The 19,086-nt window shown below is 38.3% G+C and overlaps 1 pseudogene; it reads right to left on the bottom strand.

The window, feature by feature from the left end:
- Positions 1-570: 570 nt before the first annotated feature.
- On the bottom strand, positions 571-1,393 carry LOC122728869 (annotated as a pseudogene).
- Between the last annotated feature and the right edge of the window lie 17,693 nt (positions 1,394-19,086).

Genomic DNA, 19,086 nt, shown 5'->3' with positions numbered 1-19,086 from the left:
TTTGTATAATTCACACTGAAATCCTACAGACAATGAAATAAAACATAGTAGTGTATTGTAAGTTGCAATGGATATTGACTTAGATACGCATAGTACGAGCCTGATAGTAGCAGGTAAATCATTTAATCTTCTGAGTCATACTTTTCTTGCCTATAAAGTGGTATGATACTATTTGCACTCCTTTCTTATAGGGTTATTGGGTGAAAAGCATTTTGTAAAGAGCTACATAGATGGGAGCAGCTAGGTGGCTCAGTGGATAAAGCACCAGCTCTGGATTCAGGAGGACCAGAGTTCAAATATGACCACAGACAATTGACACTTACTAGCTGTGTGACCCTGGGCAAGTCGCTTAACCCTCATTGCCCTGCCAAAAGCAAAACAAAATTATGACTGCCCTCACTAGGCTTCCAATCATTATAATTTTGCCAGGCCCATGTAGGTGTCAGCGAGTGGTGATGATGTGTGAGGTGCCAGTGCCATGGCAACGGCTACAACCAGTGGGTGGAGCACCCTGCGGTTTGCAGAGCCCCAGGCCAGTGCGCACCGAGCATAAGAACTTCAAATAACAATTCATTCTTTACACTGGTGAGGAGGGCCTCCTCTGCCAGAATGTCGAGGCCTCAGGCCCCCTCAGTCTCTGGTGCTGATCCCAGGAAAGTTGGTTCTTTTGGGCAGAACCTTGATTATTCAGTCTCTAAAAGTGGTTTCATCAAGATCCATTGCAGTCTTCACTGAATCCTTATAGGCAAATTCAATGTAGGCATTGCCCTTGGGGTGTCCAGAGTACTTGTCACAGAGGATGGTGACCCTATTGATTTCACCACAGCAATTGAAGTGGGATTCCAGCTCCTTGGCCGTGCCACTGTGATCCGCATTGCCTACATAGACAGGTCTGTTATCGGCCTCTATCTTCTCCACAGGTCTCCCTTGGAAGGGCATGCCATCCTCTGGGCTTGGTGGATGCCTTGCCTCAGGGTCGAGTGGGGCTGGAGATGGTACTGGTCTGGCTGCATCTGTCTCAAATGGCTGCTGCTGTTCTGTCTTTCCATACACTTGAGCTCCTCTTGTTTCTCGTGGGCCTCCTCTACTTTCTGTAGCTTGGTTTTGATGTCATCTAGCTCCTACCCATCTCCTTGAGGCCCATGGGCAGAAATGCCTGCCTCTAAGTTAGGGCCCAGGGTCTCCTCCAGTTTTCCTCTGTCCAGGAGAGAGAGCAGATCACTCTCTTCTTCCTTCTCTTCCTCCTCTGTTGGGCACATCTTTCAGCATCTTCCCTTCAGGTTGTCCCTTACCGCCCCCCCCAACCTAGCCCTTCAGGGTCTGAGGGGGCATTATGGAGCCAGTCCTTGGAAGGAGGGGAGAAGAGAGAGCTGCTGCTAATGGACAACCACATGGGCAAACCCCTGGTTCTAGCACTCCCAGTGCTAGCTAGGGTTACTGACTCAATTCTCCCAGGCCTGAGATCACTACTCTGATTTTACAGATGAAAAAACTGACTTGCTCAGATTTGCATGACTAGTAAGTGTTTGAAGACTGGATTTGTATTCAGGTCTTGCTAACACCAGGTCCAGTACTCTATCCATTGGACCACCTTACATCCTCTAATAAATGATTAATTTAATGTCTAGTTGTGTTATGTTTTAAAACCCACTGGTTTTAAAAGGCCCTGTTAGCAGAGTCTGAGCTCTGCTTGGTCTTACTGAACTAGAATGGCTTTGAATACAAGAGGACCTGTTGACACTCAATGTCTATAATTTGAGGATCAGGTTAGCTAAGATTAAAAACAGTCTTAATCAAAATGTTGACCATACCATGAAGAATATTTACAATAGAGCAATGCATGAAGTACCAGTTGGGCTCATAGGTGTGGTCATTCCCATTGCTATACATAATACCCTCACTGACAAAATCATTGAGCTTTCTAAGGAACTAAGTCAAACACTGTGTGGATGGGCATATGTATGTATGTATGTATACGCATAAAGCAAAAAGTTTCTGGGACTTTCCTTAGGATTACTTCACTCTTACTGATCCAAAAATTCTGGAGAGCTATTTGAAACCATGCCCCAAAAGCTATAAAACTTTGCATAACCTTTGACCCAGCACTATAAGTACTAGGCCTATATCACAAAGAAATCATAAAAAGGGAAAAGTATCCACATGTACAAAAATATTTATAGCTGCTGTTTTGTGGTAGCAAAGAATTGGAAATTGAGGTAAAACCCATCAATTGGGGAATGGTCAAACAAGTTGTGGTATATGAATGTAATGGAATACCATTGTGCTGTAAGAAATGATAAGCAGATGGATTTCAGAAGAACTTGGAAAGACTAACATGAATTGATGCTGAGTGAAATGAGCAGAACCAAAAGAATATTGCACACAGTATCAACAACATTGTGTGATGATCAACTGTAATAGACTTAGCTCTTCTCAGCAATACAATGATCCAAGACAATGCCAAAAGACTTATGGTAGAAAATGGTCTCCCCAATTATAAGAAGAACTAAGGAGTATGACTGCAGATTGAAGCATACTATTTTCACTTTTGTTGTTGCTTTTTGTTATTATTTCTTTTTCTCCTTTCTTGATTTTTTTTCTTTTTGTTCTGAACCTTTTCTTACAGTGTGACTAATGTGGAAATATTTTTAATCATAAAAGTATTTTATTATTTTCCAGTTACATGTAAAAATAGTTTTCAACATTTGTTTTTCATAAGATTTTTAGTTCCAAATTTTTCTCCCTCCCTCCCTTCCTCCCCCCTACCCAAGACAGAAAGCAATCTGCTATAGGTTATTTATGTACAATCGTACAATCACATTAAACGTATTTCTTCATTAGTCATTAGATATTCTTCATTAGTGTTGTTAAAGATGAATCAGAATACAAGGGGGTGACAGTAACAGATAGAGAATTCATGTATAAGATAATGTGTTTACTTGCTAAAAGAAGATTATGTAATAATGTCTAATATTATCAATCATTTACATTCATATATCATTTACATGTCATTGTGACTATGTACATTGTGGGTATGGTTTGGAATTATTGTATATATTACAAGCACATCATCAGTTATGTAGCATAACATGCATTTTTACCATCATACTGTCTTTGGTGAAATTAATATGAGATTTATGAGTTGTGGAAACTTATCATCTCAGAGACTAACTGCTCTTACAATGAGTTTGATATAGGCCCTGTAGAGAATATATGTACAACAGGAGGAGAGACAGGTACATGTAAGTCTATGCTTTGCTTATGATGGCAACTATATAGACCACAATTGCTGGACACAGTCCAGTTTCTTCCTCTCTCCCTTCTAAAAATTTTCTTTTTCTTTCACTAAGTCTGATGGCATAGTCAGAATCCATTCACCTATGGCCTACTGGATGTCTCAAAACCATGAGATGTGGTATGATAACCTTTCCATAGCATTTTCAGGTGACATAAACACGTTACTAAATTTGGCTTTGATCCAGACACATGGTGGTAAGAAGTTTTATAGATTGCATAACTACCTCAACTCTCTATTATATAAAGGAGGGAATGTAATGGAATGTACTAAATTTGATCATTGACAATGCTATGCTAAGGTTTAGTAAAAAATCCAGCAATTTAGTTAAAGAAGAAGAATCCAGCTTTCCAGACCAGAATCCAGCTTCCTCCTGATGACATCTTACCACTCCAAGAAGACAAGAGAACTGAGAAAAGACTTACAAAGACTTAATTATTTTTTTTACTGTTTCATCTAGGAACACCTGTTCCTAGAAGAAACAAAGGGGGGAATGTGATGAAATAATGGGATTTAGCAGATACTCAAAGACCCACCTGGAGATTAATCAAGACTGATTGAATCAAGTGAGAGTGATTGACTGCTGATTAAGCCTACTTCAAGTTAATTGGATTGTATCAAGTTAATTGGATTGTGATCACACCTGGCTATCCCTTAAGAAGGTATAATTCTCAGAAACTAGACTATGAACTCAACTTGAGAACACCTTCAAAGACAATGGATTTGGATGACGCCAACCAATCACCTTGAAGTAGGGTGTAAGGACCGCCTCTGTTCCAGATGTATAAAAAAGCTTCCACAAACAGCTTGGGGTGAATTGCTGATTAAAACAGGCTGGAAAAGGGTTTTCCTGATTAAAGCAGGCTCGTGGAGGAGGACTTCAGGAAGAACCCAACCAGGCTGGAACTCTAGGCTAGGTAGGACTTCTTTTTCATAACCTTCTGAACTCTTTGTAAATATCTGTATGCTCTAATAAATGTTTAATGCCCAAAGACTGGTACTGAAGCCTTTTAAATTTTGGTGACCACAATTAAGATTTTAAACATCACAGGGGAAACCTCAAAAAAGAAAAAAAAAACAACCAAAAAGTAGAAACTGTATGATTCAATCTGCATTCAGAATCCACAGTTCTTTTTTGTTTTGTTTTGTTTTGTCTTGTTTTGGATATGGAGAACATTTTCCATCATGAGTTCCTTGGAATTGTCTTGGATCATTGCACTGCTGAGAAGAGCCAAGTCTATCACAGTTGATTATCACACAATGTTGCTATCACAGTGTACAATGTTCTCCTGGTTCTGCTCACTTCACTCAGCATCAGTCCACTTAAGTCTTTCCAGGTTTTTCTGAAATCTGCCTGCTCATCATTTCTTTCTTTTTTCATAAAAGTATTTTATTATTTTCCAGTTACACATAGAAATAGTTTTCAACATTTGTTTTTATAAGATTTCTAGTTTTAAAATTTTCTCACTCCCTCCTCTCCCTCTCCCCTCCCCAAGACAGAAAGCAATCTGATATAGGTTTTATATATATACAATCACATTAAACATATTTCTGCATTAGTCATGTTGTGAAAGTAGAATCAGAGCAAAAAGGAAAAACCTCATAAAAGAAAAGCAAAATAAATAGAAATAGTATGGTTCAATATGCATCTAGACTCCATAGTGCTTTTTTTCTGGATTTGGAGAGCATTTTCCCTCATGAGTCTTTTGGAACTATCTTGGACCATTGTATTGCTGAGAAGAGTCAAGTCTATCACAGTTTTTGTTGATACTGTGTACAATGTTCTCCTGGTTCTGCTCATCTCACTCTGCATCAGTTCATATAAGTCCTTCCAAGTTTCTCTCAAATCCACCTGCTCATCATTTCTTACAGCACAATAGCATTCCATTTCATTCATATACCACTATTTTTTCAGTCATTCCCCAATTGATGGGCATCCTCTCAGTTTCCAATTCCTTGCCACTACAAAGAGAGCTGCTATAAATATTTTTGTATATGTGGGTCCTTTTCCCTTTTCTATGGTCTCTTTGGAAAAAAGGCCTCATAGTGGTATTGCTGGGTCAAAGGGTACACACAGCTTTGGAAGCCCTTTGGGCATAGTTCCAGACTGCTTTGCAGAGTGGTTGGATTAGTTCGCAGCTCCACCAACAATGCATTAGTGTTCCAATTTTTCCACAACTTCTCCAACATTTATTATTTTCCTTTTTTGTCATATTAGCCAATCTGATAGGTGTCAGGTGGTACCTCAGAGTTGTTTTAATTTGCATCTCTCTAATCAACAGTGATTTAGAGCATTTTTTCATGTGGCAATAGATAGCTTTGATTTCTTTATCTGAAAACTGCCTATTCATATCCTTTGACCATTTCTCAATTGGAGAATGACTTGCATTCTTATAAATTTGATTTAGTTCTTGATATATTTTAGAGATGAGAACTTTATAAGAAACACTGGCTGTAAAATTGTTTTAATGTGGAAATATTTTAACATGATTGTAATGTATAACCTATATCAGATTGCTTGCTGCCCTCAGGAGGGGGAGGTAAGGGAGGGTAGGATTTAAATCTGGAACTCGAAAAATATCTTTACATGTAATTTGAAAAAAATTAAAATTCAAAAAGAATTCTGAAAATTTTTAAAAAAGGATTACTTCCCTCTTCATTTTTTAACTAGTTTTGCCGTAGTCTGAAAGATGTTAATATAGCACCTTGATCTTGCGTGGGCTGATGATGAGTGAGATGAGCAGAACCAGAAGAACATTGTACACAGTATCATCAATATTGTGTGTTGATCTACTGTGATGGACTATATTCTTCTCACCAGTGCAATGGTACAGAAAGGTTCCAGGGAACTCATGATGGAGAAGGATCTCCAAATCCAGGAAAAAAAAAAAGAACTGTGGAGTATAGATGCTGAATGGACCATACTATTTCTTTTGTTTTTGGTGCTGTTGTTTTTCTATTTTGAGGTTTTTCCTCATTGCTCTGATTTTTCTCTTATAACATGACTAATGCAGAAATATGTTTAATGTTATCATATATATATATACATACATACATACATATATATATATATATATATATATATATATATATATATATATATATATATATATATATATATATAACCTGTATCAGATTACCTCCTCTGTCTAGGGGAAGGGGGAGGGAGAAAAATCTGAAATTGGAAAGTTTGTATAAACAAAAGTTGAGAACTATCTTTACATGTAATGGGAAAAAAATAAATAAAATACTTTTTATCAAAAAAAATATAGCACCTTGAAAGAATTAGTTAGTAATATGAATGGATTCCTCTTATGTAACATCTACTCTTAGGGAAACAACTAAAACATTTGTCTATTTGGTATTTGATGTGAATATGACAGAACTGTGTGTGTAAAATCCAAATATCTTAGGAATGAAGCCATGCATGGACTATTTCATTGACTATTACACTTTTTTTAAATGTATAAATATAAAAACCTAGGGGGCAGCTAGGTGGTGCAGTGGATAAAGAAGCGGCCCTGGATTCAGGAGGACCTGAGTTTAAATCTAGCCTCAGACACTTGACACTTACTAGCTGTGTGACCCTGGGCAAGTCACTTAACCCTCATTGCCCCACAAAAAAAAACAAAAAATAAAAAAATAAAAATAAAAAACCAAGGGAGGCTGCTTGATAACATTTATAGCTGTGGTAAAATGTTGGGGAAAAGAACTGAGTTGTCAGATTTCTCTTGATTTGTGATGATAGCAGAGTATTTAATCTCTTGGATCCTCATGGCTAATGAGCACCACCACAAAGTATATGTTTCAGGTAATTCTAATTGTTTTCTCTTTGAGAGCCTGAAAAGGCACCCAAGCAAAACATCAGTATCTAAGTTTAGGTTGGGTAGAACTAATGACTAGAAAATTCCAATGGAAGTGCATAATTGGTTTGAAAGGAACAAGTCAGATATATCAAGAAAGCCTGCCTCTAAGTTTAAGTTCATGAGCCAGATGGTAGAAGCATGGAAGAAAGCCTTTGGGTAAGGACAAAACGAAATATAAATTGAAGTGATATTTTTGCGGCAGTGTATGATAGACTGCTTAGTCAAATAGAGGGTATGGATGTTATTTTCCTATTACAGATGTAAGATATATTAGTGATCCAAGACTTCAACTATGGCAATGTCTCTTGGAAAACTTCACTCTTCTACAACCAGAATGTCTGATAACTTCTTGATTAGCCTTACTGAGAATTTTGACACTTAAAAGATTAATTAAGCATTGACTGAAATTTTCTTTCTGGGGTCACTTCTGGATGAAGAAGAAATTATTGGGGGAAATTTAAGCAGAAGATATATGTGTGTGTATGTGTGCATGTATGTATGTATATTTTAATAAAGACATCATGTTGATGCTGCGTGAAGTGATCAAAACCTGGAGAACAGTGTACACAGTAACAGCAACATTGTGTGATGATCAATTGTGATAGACTTACCTCTTCTCAGCATTGCAATGGTCCAAGACAATTCTAAAGAACTCATGATGGAAAATGTTCTCCACATCCAGAAAAAAGAACTGTGGATTCTGAATGCAGATTGAACCATACTGTTTCTACTTTTGCTTTTGTTTTTGTGTTTTCTTTTTTGAGGTTTTCCCCTTTTGTTCTGATTCTTCTTTCATAACATGACTAATGCAGAAATGTTTTTGATGTGATTGTACATATATAACCTATATATGCTTTCTATCTTGGGGAAGGGGGAGGAAAGAGATGGGAGGAGTAAAAATTTGGAATTAAAAATCTTAAAACAAATGTTGAAAACTATCTTTACATGTAACTGGAAAATAATAAAGTACTTTTATAATTTTAAAAAAAAGAGAGATCATGTCACCCTAATAATAGCAGCTCACATTTATATAGTATTTTATGGTTTACGAAGGCCTTTACAATCACCAGGGAGGTAGGTGTTATTATTATCTTCATTTCATCAATGAGAAAACTGAGGCATAGAGAAGTCTTCTTGACTTCAGGTCCAGCACTTTATCCATTGCAGTATGTAGCTGTTACTTCTGGGCTTGTCAAATTGGCTTGTCAAACTCAAGCCTTTACTTCTCACTATCTGCTTCCTAGCACAAACTCCATTTCTGGACTTCTGGCAACTCACTCTCCTGACATTTTGAATCTCATAAGGCCATAGCTATCCCCAGTATCCTTCACCAAAAACAGGAAAGAATAAATACAGTATGCAAATAAAAACCGCCAATATTTATTGACTACATGTAAGTTTCAGGTGGAGCCCTGAAGCTTCTCCCCATTTAGAGTTTTATAGCATGTGTTTCTTCTTTTTCTTTTCTTTTTTCTTTCTTTTTTTGGTAAGGCATTCTGGGTTAAGTGACTTGCCCAGGGTCACATGGCTAACAAGTGTCAAGTGTCTAAAGCCAAATTTGGACTCAGGTTCTCCTGACTTCAGGACTGGTGTTTCCATCTATTCTGTCACCTAGCTGCCCCTACACATGTCTCTTCTAAAGTGCTAACAGGGGGTGGCTAGGTGGCACAGTGGATAAAGCACCAGCCCAGGATTCAGGAGTAGCTGAGTTCAAATTCGGCCTCAGACACTTGACACTTACTAGCTGTATGACCCTGGGCAAGTCACTTAACCCCAATTGCCCTGGGGGGAAAAAAAGTGCTAACAGGAAGGAAAAGAAAAACAGCATGATTTCTTTACCAAAATTATTCTGACAGTTCAATGTAAGATATATTAGAGAGAAGTGAAACTGGAAACAAAGAAACTAACACGATATCCCAAATAATAAATGATGAGAACCTGAATGGGGTGGTGGTTATATTAGTAGAGAAAGGGGAAAATATGTGAGAGATAGGATAGTGATAGAATCAACAAAGCTTATCAACCAGTTGATTATGGGACAAGGAGGGAGGTAAAGGAGAGGAAAAAATCAAGGATAACACTTAGGTTAAAATGCAGGTTACTGGAAAGATGGTGGTACCCTTACCAGAAACAAGGAATTATGGAGGAGCAGCATGGTAGGATTTAAAGCAAAGATGTGGATAGGAATAAGATATAATTCCATTTTAGACATAACAAGCTTGAAAAATAACACAGGAAATCCAGATAGAAACCTTAAGCAAATAGTTGATGTGAGCCTATAGTTCAGAAAAAATATTGTGGCTGGAAATAAAGGATCTATAGAACGTATTTCTCTCCAAATAAGGAAGTCTATTTGGGTCTCAGTTTTCTCACCTAGAATGTGAAGAGTGTGTAGTTTGTTATATCTAATTTGAATCGAAGCACTTAAATGTTTTTTCCTTTAGGACCTATGACTATATACCCTGCCTAGTTTGCAAAGTAATTCTGAAGAAAAAATCACATAATATATGTGAGAGCACTTGGCAAATTGTAAAGTATTATACAAAAACTCTGAATTTTGAATCAGAGGACCTAGATTTGAACCTTAGCTTTGCTACTGACTGTGTGATCTTAGGGAGTCAATTTACCTCCTTGTGTGCAAAATGAAGGAGTCAGACTTGATGGCTTTTATTGTCTCCTTCAACTCTATTTCTATATTCTCTATGTAGCATGTACAGACCACATAACATAGCATAACTCATGTGGAAGACCCTGGCAGACTGCTTTCAGGACCCTAGAGAACCGGATGTTACATAAGGTTTGTGCTTTGGCCTACCACATAGTTGGGAGCATCGTTTTTCTATTAGCTGTGTAACTGAAGCTGTTGTGGTCTTAAAACAGCCTAACTCAGCAACACTTTGTGGCTTTTCCTACATTTGGGTCTGAGGTCAAAGGTGATTCTTTTCCTTACACCATATAGTAGGGAGGAGAGGGACTTGAGGACCACATCTTCCCCACTTTACCTGCCCCCACAACCCATGTGGTTCATGAAACAGGATGAAGTCTTTGACTTTTTAATTTGCTTTTTTCTCATCTAGGTGCTGGAATTGAAGTCACTGATCTGGGCTGAGACCACAAGCCACAGGGATTTGAAAAGCCTGGCATCAAAACTGGATATTGCTGTCAACCCAGCAGAAGCCAGCAATAATGCTGACTTTGAACATGAATTTATCAAGACAAATGCTATGTAGAACCCGAGCTAAATTGTAAGTATCCCCACACCATTCTGACAGATAATGTTGGGAGAATTATTCTTATAAGATGTTGGAAAAATGTATATACTTGTGTTCTAGTCATATTTTAAAAATTAATATCTCTTCATGATAGGTAATCTAATGCTAAGTGCTTAAATGGAACTGAGGTGCTAGTCATTGGGCCCCAAAATAGGGGGAATATAGGTGCTAGGGGCTTACACTAAAACCCCCAACTCCCTTAGGGTATTTGAAAACCTAACTCTAGGAGGGCTAGGTCATCCAGGTTAAAGGTTACCTAGATTGATTGAAGTTACACTAAGAGATGTAAGTTAACATTATACAGTAAGATTTAAGAGATTCTGGCAACCAAAGCTCATCCCTATCAGCTTGCCAAGGGACTGACTTTCCTTTCCTATAGACCTAAAATTTCCTCCTTTCAAGCTATTCAAAATAGATACAGTATCCAAAAGGTTACATATGTTGTACATGTTACCTAAAAGAAAAGGAAAATCCCTGGTGACTTCCTTTATCCTTTTCTCACATCACTAATAATCTAGTTGTCAACATGTAAGGCATAGAGATTGTCCTCGAAAGGATAAGATTTAGAATAGCTAGCTTTCAGTGGAGGAAAAAGGCTAAAGTTTTCAAGAAGGAGAAAAGCTACTTGTGGAAATAGCAGGGGTGAATAGCAATGCACTTCTGGCCCTAGGCAAGAAGTCCACAACTAATGGGATGACTGGACATATACCTCAGGGGTAAATCAAGGGTGGGTAAAAGGGTAGGGAAAGGATTGCTGAAACTTGGGCAAATTTACAAATTTGCCTAAGCAGACATACTTGCATATACTTGTGTAGAAGTGTAACAATTATCAGGCCAGTTTGCCAAAAGCGTGTTTGAGAAAGGGCTTGTTTTTACTGGCAGGGGATGCAGTTATGAACATAACTTCATTTTCCAGCAGTTTATGAAGAGCTCTGCTTCAGGAAGGAAATCACTTCTCAGCCAGCAGCACTGAGGGGGAGGTGCATAGAGACAGAGAGGGATGGGGAAAGGGAGAGGAGGAGATAGGAAGGGGGAAAGGAGGAGAGGGAGAGGAAAAGTTTGAGAGACTTAGTTTTTTAAAATAGAAGAAACCTTAAAAATCATCTAGGACCAGTCCCCCCACCTTTTAGAGAGGAGAGAACTTGCATTTAGAGGGGTTAAATAATTTACCTAATTTTCTCAATAGATAGTGAGTGGCAGAGATGGAATACAAACCCAGAAGGAAATAAGAAGAAAAAAGAGAGGGAGGAGAGGGAGAAAAAAGAAAGGATAAGAGAGAGGCATAAAAGGGGAAGAGCCAAGGGAAGAAAAGGGAAGGCAAAGAGAGAGATATGGTTGAGAATTGAAACAGAGATGGGGAAGAGGACGTAGAGAGAGGAAGAAAGAAGGGGAAAGGATACCGTAGCATGAGAGAGAGAAGGGAAGTACTATAGTTGAGACCCTACCTACCCTACATGCTGAGAGAGAGGGGAGTGTATCCACTGTGAATCCGCCCTCTATCTTTCCACTGATTCTGGTCTACTTAAATCACATGTACTTAGCCTTCTTTCTTGCTAGAGTTTAGCATAGACTGCTCCACTGCTTCCCTTAGGATGGAAGGCAAAGTCACACTCTCTCCATTCTTAAATTATATTCTGAAATGTGAGTCATTGGGGATACTGCCTCTTTTTTCTCAGGCCAATTTAATTTCAAGAATTTGCTCTAGTAAAAGAAAAAAAACATTCTCTGTCAATCAGTCACATGGACCATTATTATCTATCCCCTTTTCTAGACCTCCTGTTCTGGCTGAAGTACAGGTGGAAGGATGTGAATACATTATTGTGTTCCCATTCCAAAATGTAATGAGGTGTCAATTGATAATTATGCCATTAGGCGCCTCTTAACAAAGCTCTTGATGTTTTTTTTGAAGAGGAAATAGGAATGAGGATACTTTTCCAGACCACAGTGAAGCTGCTCCACTTGCCAGACTTTTCTATGCCATCTCTAAAACAGCACAGAGAAATATAGTGGGCACCAGATATGGGTCAATGACTTCTTTCAAACAAAGTCCTATTCAAACAGAATATTTATGAAGCCTATGAAGGAAAGGTTTTGATCTAGAGTTGGAAGGGCCTTTACAGATTATTTAGTCTTCTCCACTTTATGGATGAGGATACTAAGAAAAAAGATACACAAAGATTATGTGACTTTCCCAATCAAAGAGGTGTAACAGCAGAAGAGTCAGAATTTAAAACTCCGGTTTCCTGATTTCACATTCAGAAGTCAGAAGGAAGAGCAGGTTTGTCAGACAAGATAATGAGCTCAGTGTTGTATACACTGAAGCTAAAGTGTTGATTGAAACATCTAGGTGGTGATGTCCTACTAGCAGCTGGAGATGCTGGATCAAAGGCTACAAATAAATATTTGAGAGTCTTCTTCATTGTGGTGATAGTTGAAGCCTTAAGAGTGAATGAGATTGGGGGGCAGCTAGGTGGCGCAATGGATAAAGCACCGGCCCTGGAATCAGGAGTACCCGAGTTCAAATCCGGCCTCAGACACTTGACACTTACTAGCTGTGTGACCCTGGGCAAGTCACTTAACCCCCATTGGTCCGCCAAAAAAAAAAAAAAAAAGAGTGAATGAGATTGCCAAGGAGACATAAAGAAAGGGAAGAGAAAGTGCTAAGGACAAAATTTGGGGGAATTGCCTACCTTAAGAAGTTGAATAGGGGGGCATCTAGGTGGCTCAGTGGATAAAGCACTGGCCCTGGATTCAGAAGGGCCTGAGTTGAAACCCAGCATCAGACACTTGACACTTACTAGCTGTATGACCCTGGGCAAGTCACTTAACCCTCATTGTCCCACAAAAAACAAAACAAGAAGTTGAATAAAAGAGATCCAGTGAAGCCACATCTAGCAATCCTTGCACCATAAGCAAATTTATTTGTGGGTGAAATGGGTGTTTCAGTGGAAAAGACATGGTTGCACTGCAACCAGGGCCATCTCTAGTCATCTTAATATATATTTTGCCACTGGACCCAGATGGCTCCTGAGGAGAAAGTGAGGCTGGTGACTTTGCTCAGCCCTGTTTCACTTAAATCCAATTCACTGCAAGTCATGACATCACCTCTCTGGTGTCATGGTCCTCATTGAGAAAGAAGAACAAACAACAACAATAATGTTGTTGCAATATAAAATGAATCAGCTCTTTTCCAGAGAGTCTATCCTGCCATCCCAGTATCATAGCCTGATTCCTAAGACCAGATCTCCCAGGGAAAGCTGAAGTAACATGTTGGTAGACAAAAGGGAATCCAGGAGAGGAAGACCATAACAATAGGAAACTGGTGGTGGTGGCCAGGGACTGAACTAGGGAAATTGGATAGAAGGGATACTCCTCCTCCCTTGTTGGTGTCCTAGTGCAAAAGCCACAAGAATTCTACCTTGCTAATGGCTCTGGTATCTAGGAGTGGAAGAGGGAGAGGAGCAACTAGGGATTTAGGAGAATGAGAACTGTATGGTGTCTCTGAAGCCAAAAGAGGAGATAATATAAAAAAGAATGCTAATCCCTTTGGAGTCTGCAGCAGCCTAACATATTCCTGTGCTGACAAAGAATGTCTCCTGTGGTGAAAATGGCTAACAGGGAATTTTAAAACCCAGGAAACTGAAATAGAAAAAGATGGCTCCATGCAACTGAAGAAAGGATTCCAGGCACTAAACAGCATTCAGTGTTTCCTTCTTTTTCCCCCATTTTGCAGACATGAAGGATACTTGTGGTATTTTCACACTGAGTGTGAAAAATTTGATTAGCCACAGAGCTTTCACCCTTCCCTGCTCACAAGCAGCTATTAGAATCATTAAAACCTTTGTACCGACTGCCAATCACAGGGTAACTGTCCTTGGTAATGTTATTGAAGTTTGATGGTCTCAGCCTTGAGGCTGAGATGTTACTGGGAAGAGAAAACCTGTCTTTCATCCTTTTTACCCCAAAGGCTGATGCAACCACTTCCATCCCCATTTTCTTCCAGTTCAAAAATTTTTTAATGAGTTACCTACTCAACATACAATGCCAGCTCTAAAAATGTTCTCAATGGTGATTTTCACACATGTCCTATCAATTGGAGATTATCATGTACTGAAGAGATACCTGGAGAAATGCAGGTTTCCACATTTTGTCCAGCCCTGCAAGTCCAGCATGATTTATCATTTTCTTAAGAAAAAAAAAACTGAAAACAATCGCTATTCCCTACCTTATCACAATGGTAAATATTTATCACAAGCCTTCTATGATTTTTCCAGACCCCATTTCCTTTGACCCCTAAACTTCTCAGCTTGAAGTAGTATTAAATACATGCATAGACAATATGAAAAGGATCCAAAGCCCAATCTCCAAGTAGCATTTGGAATTCCAGCCTGCTGAGAAATATTTACACTTACTTCACTTGGCTTGAAAGCCGCTGAAGGGAACTTACTCTGAACAGTAATTGTATGCCTTGTAAAAGCTATCAAAAGTTGCACACAGATGCATTTTACAAAGACCTAGAGGGATGTTCACACTTCTTGGCAGGTGTGTAAGCCCCTGGCTCTGTCTATCTAGAGACAAGGGTGACAGAGGTGGATCAGGTGGTCTTGAATATGTCTTTATTACATGAATTTAAACATTATCTCCACATCTGTATGGCTTGGCAGCAAGCTGTAAATGTGTTTCTGTCATTTTAGCTCTCCAAGTGCTGCTATCTTCCCATAAGCCATAATGAATCTCACAGTCAAACATTGCATGGGGTGCAATCTTCTGAACACCTGCACTCTTCAAATCCTGCCTTTGACTTGAGGGATAGTATTTTCTCATTTCATTGGCATTGCATTATAAGGCCTGGGCTTAATTGTGACCTGGAAAGATTCAATAGAGAAAAAAACACAAAAGAATAAAAAAGCATAAATAAACTTCTGCCTGTTAATCTGATGTACCAGTAAGTTCCTCAAAAATGAGAATGATTTGAGGGAAGTCATTCAAAAGCAGAGGAAAATGAGGATCACATTTGGACACTACTTTCTGCTGGAAAACATTTTCATTATTTGAATGTCTCTGGTAATTATTATAATAACCTTGAGTTTACTCCAGTAACAAATCAATTGCAATGAAGCCGAACAATGGGCTCTAGGTAGAACTCTTTGCCTATAAAATGTTCCTGTCAAAACAATCAAAACACAGTGCCAACACACTGCCAATGTCAAAGAATAGAGAATTGAAAAACTGGTGTGGCCTAGAAGTCTCTGTAAGAGATTGTATATATTAGAAATCAGATGTTAAGATACTACTTAGCCCAAGCAAGTGTTTTGTAGGCTGGTTATTTTAATGCTCAAAGAATCACAGAATCTCAGGATTATAAGACCTCAGAAGGCATCTACTGCATGTATTACAACAAGAACCTTCCTCTACCTGACAAGTGATCATCCAGGCTTTAATTAGGGACCTTTATTGAAGGAGACCCCTTTCTCTTGTGTAATTTAAGATTCTAAATGTGGATTCTAATCTGTTCCCCCAGTTTGGGGGAAACTGACTAAAAATCACTGATAAAACGAGTTTAGGTTTTTAAGGGTTTATTGGAAAATAGAAAGAAAAAGATTGAGAACAGAATTCTAACAGCCTGGCATTCCTATCTTTCCTCAAATTTCCTGTGAAGTCCTCTGCCGCCACCACCATCAAGTCAGGAAGCCAAAAAGCCCAGCGCTCTCTGCGTAGGCTCCCTTTCCTCCTTCCTGTCTCCTCCCAGACCATAGGAGGCTCCTGAAGTTGATTGGCTGGTAGCCTTGATAGACAGCACCCACGAGCAAATGTCATTTCCTGATGCCAAGGAAAAGCCACAATGCCTCTGAGGCATTTTCCTCATGGTGGAGCTTTCCCACAGCAAGTCTCCAGTAGGTGGCATCATTCCAACCATTACACTCTCTTGAGCAGTTCAGTGGACTTGGGGATAGCACTCATTGTCAGGAAGATTTTCCTAATAGTTAGTTAAATCTGACTCTTTAAAATGTCCATTAATTACTCCTGCCTCAACCCTTTGGGGCCAAGCAGAACAAATCTAATTCCACTTCTGTGTGTCAGTCCTTCAATTAACTATCATATCCTCCCTAAGTCTTTTTGTTTTCTTCGGGCAGAACAACCTTAGTTCTTTAAGCCAATCCGCATATGTCACGATCTCCAGATTATTCACCATTCTAGTTGCCCTCTTTTGGATGCCTTTCATCTTGTTAAAAATCCCCTTTTAAATGTAAAACCCAAAATAAATACAATACCTCCGATGTATTTTGATTAAGGCAGAGGAGAGAGTGGGTCTAATGTCCTGGACACTGTGCCTTTTGAAATGCCTAAGATCACGTTAGCCTTCTTAGTACCATATCACTCTGTTGAACTAGGATAGTATATGGAGAAAAGAACATCAAGAAAGAACCTTAAACCCTGTGGTACTAGCAATGGCAAGCAATGCTTCCAGGCTACACAGAGTATCTCACATTGAAAGTGGCTGTGAAGGAGAATTTTAAGACAAAGGCAGACCTAAGAGAATGAAGTTGAAAAAGTTGTTACATGCCACAGAAGAAACCATTCCAGGCATTAAAGACATTCAGTTTTCTCCCTCATTAAAACTTCCAGAGGTGTGGGATGTCTATGCTTGCTTCTCTGCCCTTATTCAGTTCCTTATCACCTTTCAACTGGATTATTGCAAGTCTCCAAATTGATTTCCCTGCCTCCAGTGTCTGCTCTCTAAACCAACTTACATATATCCACCAAACTGATATTCTCAAAATACATATCTTATATCAATCCCCTATTCAGAAATAATATTCTTCTATTGCCTGTAGCATAAACCACAATCTTTCCCTTTGATATTCAAAAACCTCCACAATATGACCTCCATAAACCTTTCCAGTCTCCTTATTGTGTATTACTTCCCTTTGTGTATTTCCCATTCCAGTCAAACTAATCTGCTAGCTCTTCCCCATATATAACACTGTACCTCTTGCCTCCATATATTTGAACCTGTCAGGAATGCATTCCCTGCTTAAATCTACATTGTGAACTTCTTAGTTTCCTTCAAGGCACAGCTCTGTTGTTACCTCCTTCATGAGGCCTTTCCTGAGTCCCCAAGTTGTTAATGCTCTCTCCCTCTTGCAGTTATTTCCCTTTAATCTGTTCATACTTTGCATTTACTCCCTGTTATATATGTTGTATCCTATAGTAGGGGGTTCTCTGTGTAAATTTTATATTGACGCAGCAGAATATAAATTATTAGTGAATAAGACATTTTTATACCTGAAACTCCAGTGCATATCATGATGCTTTGTACTTAGTAGGCAAACTAACTTTTTAAAAGTTGAAGATGGGGCAGGTAGGTGGTACACTGGGTAGAGTACTGGCCCTGGAGTCAGGAGGACCTGAGTTCAAATCCGGCTTCAGACACTTAACACTTACTAGCTGTGTGACCCTAGGCAAGTCACTTAACCCCAATTGCCTCACCAAAAAAACAAAACAAAACAAAACAAACAAAACAAAACAAAAAAGTTGAAGATGACATATTAGATGTGCAGTCCACTAACATTGTTAAAGATAATGTTTGATGACTAGCCAGACAATAACCACTTTGTACTTGTGAAAGTAATTTTTTGAACTGAAGTGTTATACTTTACATTTATTACTTGATGGGCTAGAACTCAGAAGCAACAATAGACTTCGCTACCCCTTTCAGATTTAAGTATCGTATCATCATTTGACTCTATTTTATCTAATCAGATTTGCCTGCCTTGCTTAAATTTCTTTTTGTCTTATTTCAAAGATATTGCCCATTTAAGTTTTTTTTTTTCTTATCTGAATTCTTGAAAATCATTAATTTTTTTTAAACTCCATCTCTTTCTCTATGGGATACTGCCCAACTTTGTAGGATTTTAGTTAGTATGTTTCTTTACCTTGTCTTTTTAAAATCAAATTCAATCTCACCTGTTCTTTCTAAATGTGGTCACACATCTCTATGTGATTCTACTTGAAGGTCCTTGGTACATAATTTGTTGTTTCCTGGTTGTTTATAATATTTTCTCTTTTACCTGAAACCCTGAAGCTTGATAATGATATATACACATGAGTTAAATTTAACATTACTCTCTAGCAATGACCTGAGTATTCTATCAATATGTGTTTCACCATATAGATGCAATATTTCCATAATTTTTTTAATCTTTCCCAAAATATATGATACAGATTTTTTTAATCTTATGTTCTTCTAGGAGGTTGATGATTCTTATATTCCCTGCCAGAAACTTGCTTGAGAAGAGGTTTTGTTTTGTTTTGTTTTGTTTTGGGAAGTAGATGTCATGGGTTCTCATTTTTCTGTCTTTTAAGTTTGCTCTAACATTTCTTGTTGCATCATTGCACTTTTGAGTTTTCTTTCTTCTATTCTTCTTGATAGGGTACCCTCTACTTATAAATTAAATTTGTTTAACTTCAGTTATCAAGTGTCAATTTTCTTTTCAATTTTTAAATTAGGAACTTTAATTGAATTTCTTATCTCTTGCCATTCAATTTGTTTATATTTTTATTATGGTTTTTAATTATGGTTTCTCAACTTATTTTTTTCTCCTAGAGTTTTATAACATACCTTTCTAACCCTGCAGGTTTTTCTTCAGTA

The sequence above is a fragment of the Dromiciops gliroides genome, chromosome 5 (assembly GCF_019393635.1).
Source record: "Dromiciops gliroides isolate mDroGli1 chromosome 5, mDroGli1.pri, whole genome shotgun sequence".
Taxonomy (NCBI): domain Eukaryota; kingdom Metazoa; phylum Chordata; class Mammalia; order Microbiotheria; family Microbiotheriidae; genus Dromiciops; species Dromiciops gliroides.
Note: the sequence above shows the minus strand (reverse complement) of the source record. Positions and strands in the feature narration are given on the sequence as shown.